Source organism: Solanum verrucosum, unplaced genomic scaffold (assembly GCF_900185275.1).
Source record: "Solanum verrucosum unplaced genomic scaffold, falcon-dt-bn FXZP01001203.1, whole genome shotgun sequence".
NCBI lineage: Eukaryota > Viridiplantae > Streptophyta > Magnoliopsida > Solanales > Solanaceae > Solanum > Solanum verrucosum.
Genome location: NW_026020031.1, coordinates 395479 through 399243, shown reverse-complemented (window position 1 = coordinate 399243; position 3765 = coordinate 395479). Strand labels below are relative to the sequence as shown.

Genomic DNA, 3765 nt, shown 5'->3' with positions numbered 1-3765 from the left:
AGAGGCATATAAGAGGAATCTTGTATACAAAACAGTGAACAGTCCCTTCTATATGTCATGATATCAAACTCGATTATAACAAAAACATAAAGGAACCCACACTAGTAATAAAAGTTGTGTAAGATAAAAGTAGTCGTCCTCCGATCCACCTCGCTTTCCTTCTAAGGCTATACAAAAGAAAGACTTTAGGAGTATATTTGTTTGTCTTTTCCACACAAATCCAATTAAAAATAAATGCGCCCAAAAGTAAAGTGCAGCATTCTGCTTTCTTTCTATTTCAATCTCTTTTGACTTCCTATAAAATTGAGGAAGGAAAATCAAGAAAAGAACTGACGAGGAATGTTTCAGACAACTGTATCCAAGACTTCCTGTTAAATTGAGGAAGGAAAATCAAGATAAGGAATCTTTATAAAAAAAAATCAAGAAAAGAACTTAGGATGAATTGTTTCAAATAACTCTATCCAAGACTTCCTGTTAAAATTGAGGAAAGGAAATCAAGAAAAAAAAACTCTTTATAAAAAATAAATAAATTCAAGAGAAGAACTCAAGATGTACCAAGAACTAAAATCTTGAACAGTCTTATATCCTAACAAAATGAAAAATCATGTATGACTCCTATTCCTCACCAATTCAACAAATGACTAAAGAACAACATAAAGATTCCCTGAACTGTTCCAACTCCACAATTTCCAACAATTTTTTTTCTTGAAAGAGAAGAAATCAAAGAACCTTAGGATTGCCTCTGGTGCATAAGTGAACAAGAACTCTATTGAGAGCATTGATATTTTCGGCACTGGTGGTTACAACAACAACATCATAATAAGTAAATTCAGTGCTAATTTTCTGACAATTGCACTCTTTTCCTCTGACCTCCCATCCGCTACTTCTGCAACCTCACATATTACACGTGGCAAATGAAACTGAATGCTCTTCACATAATTTAGCCCAAATCTGAAACACTCGACTCCTTGCATAGGCTGACACATCCCTACAAACAAGATTTCCAACATGGTCTGCGTGGTTCATAGACAAATCGATTTAGAACTCACTTCAACTTCACTATCATCAAAAAGCCTTTACGACCAACATACCCAACATCCCAACAAGAACATTTCTCATCTAATAAGATTCAACTCCAAAATGTGGGATTAATAAGCCAATATTAGTTGAGACCAACTTAGGCAATCTATCAGCGAACTTTACAAGAAAGCGCCCAACCTTTTCGGCCCCTACTGTGTCCATCACATAATCTTTCGGGGGCAGTCCTTCCTATCTCTCTGATAAGAGAAGAACCGATGCTACCATCAACATACTTCTTTTCAACCCAAAGCAACTATATTAGCCAAAAGGGAAACTGCAAAATCATATTTTTGAACCAGATGCAAAATTAAAGCACATGATTGTGCAACATAGTGGTATTTGGTAATTGGTAGCACATGTCCCAATTATGCGAGTCAAGGCGCCTTTTGTCTCTGAATATTTTAAGATTACCGCATTCTCGAACACCGAAAAAACATTCCAACAACAAACCACATCATCAGATTAAGTTAGTATTTTGATCCACTAAAAGATAATCAGCTCAACGAAAAGGAAAGAACCTTACTTAACCATGAAGGACAAGTAATTTTCATTAAGGTCTGATGATCCAGGAGCAACGAGAGGTTGATCTCTAAAGAATTTGCAACTGAGTTCGGTATCCTTGCCATTTGTGACTCCCAATTCCACGCAATAACAAGTTACTTCTTTCAACTAGTCGACGCTGCTTTCCACTTGCACGATTGATTCTACAAGTACTAAACTGCGTAGAAGACATCGCCAAAAAAGAATTTGCTATGAGTTTGCTGCAACACAACGCAACATCCTTCTGTGTAGCTCCATCCTAATTTTCTAAATATACAACAACAGACTCCCTTGCGTTTCTCAAGAAAATCATGCCCCTGTAACCCCAAATCCACTATCAAACTAAACTGTCAAGAAGGGAAATAAAGTGCACAAAAATATAGATGACAAACCTTGAAATTAAAATGAGCAAGAGTTTGCAAAGTAATTTGAACTACCGCAGAACCACTCAGTTTTGGTACTTGGGGGGTAACTGTAGCAAGATGCCCTCGACTCAAAGCAGCTGATTGTCTTGACATTGGATATGGGATCTTGAAAGGATTGCTGAGATACATTTCCAAGCACTGATTGTGAGTGGTCGGCAACAAAGGTGGAATGCTGAGATAGAAAATACACATGTTACATAGAGTAACACCACACAAAAGAACCAGTTCATGAAAGTTTTGGTCAAACTCAGAGAACCTTTCAGATAGTAACTCCAACGAATCTACCAGTGTTACGGAAAACCCAGCAAAAACAGAAGATCCAAGAGACACGAACATGAGGCTCCATGGTTGGTCCCATTGCTTTAGCAATATTTCCAACAGATGCTAGAGCCCAAGTGAGGGTCTGCCTATACGGGAGCAATCTCAGAGAAACATATTTCACCTGTCAGGGTTATTGCTTCACACCATATAAATGTTACAGAAAGAACCTACAACATAGATGTGTAATGTTGCGACACATAAAATACATATGTTACCCTTGAGCAACACACACAAGACCAGTTCATGAAAGTTCTGCTCCAACTCAGAGAGAACCTTTCAGTTATTTTATAATTCTTTATAAATTATGAACACAGAAAAGATAATTTCCCAATAAAAGATCTGGAAATAGTACCGCAAGTACATTTGCAAGATCAAGAAGTCTAGAGGAATGGAAGCTTTTCCTTATCAGCGGACCGCTTAAGCTATCCACTTCGTTTATTTAAACCTATGATTCTAGCCGACCTCATTTTTTTTGAAAACCGAGAAATCCATCTGTGACCCTCCTTTGAACCAATCACAGCTTTCTAAACTCGGTGAATAATGGGCCCGCCCCTCTACCTTCTCTACTTAAATACAGGCTTCGCTTTGCATGGTGTGGGGCTTGAACCTATGAACTAAGCCACAAATCCTCTACCTTCTAGCCGACCTCATTTGTTTCATTAAGATTAAGACTAGAGCGGCATGGCCCGTGCTCAACATTTTACACTTAAAAAGCAATAGATGCACGATACAACTATAAACAATGTCGATATATTGCAACTGTATTGATGCAGAAGTATTTAATACCTTTCATAGGGAAACATTGTCTTTCTTTTCCATCAACAAAGGCGTATAGGAATTATCCATTATGGTGGTCACTATAAATTTCTTATCAAACAATTCTACCAAGTGCAAAGTTAGTTCTATCCACTAAAAGAACAAAAGGTAGTAGATAAATTATCAAGGAAATATTCTAAGTCCAATTTGAAATATAACATATATACCAGTCTAGTACCAGACTTCAAAAAAAGAAGGGAATAATCCAGAGTCCTATTCACAGACCATTCTAATAGTCATTATACAACAACTATCCATATCTTCAAATACATCATGAGCATATCCTAATTCAATAGTGCTGAGGTGGATCCCCTAGTTTAGCAATCATTCTTCAACAATCCAAAAAGGCAAAAGCTATATCATATAAAGCAAATAGGTCCTTGAAAAGATATGTATCAATCTGTCAAGTAAGGTGTAAATAAAAGAAGTGTATACATTTTATAAGAAGATAACAAAATCTTATGAAACAATGCAGCAAGAAAGAATTGCTGGAAAAGAAACATAAAAGAGATGACCCCATTTAGCAGAAAAGCTTTGTACTTACGATAATATAGAGTATGAAAACATATTGTCTCCAGTCATG

At 36.7% G+C, this 3765-nt stretch overlaps 1 pseudogene; it reads right to left on the bottom strand.

The window, feature by feature from the left end:
• Positions 1–1669: 1669 nt before the first annotated feature.
• Positions 1670–3765, bottom strand: part of LOC125821366 (serine/threonine-protein kinase TOR-like) — a 55570-nt pseudogene continuing 53474 nt past the window's right edge.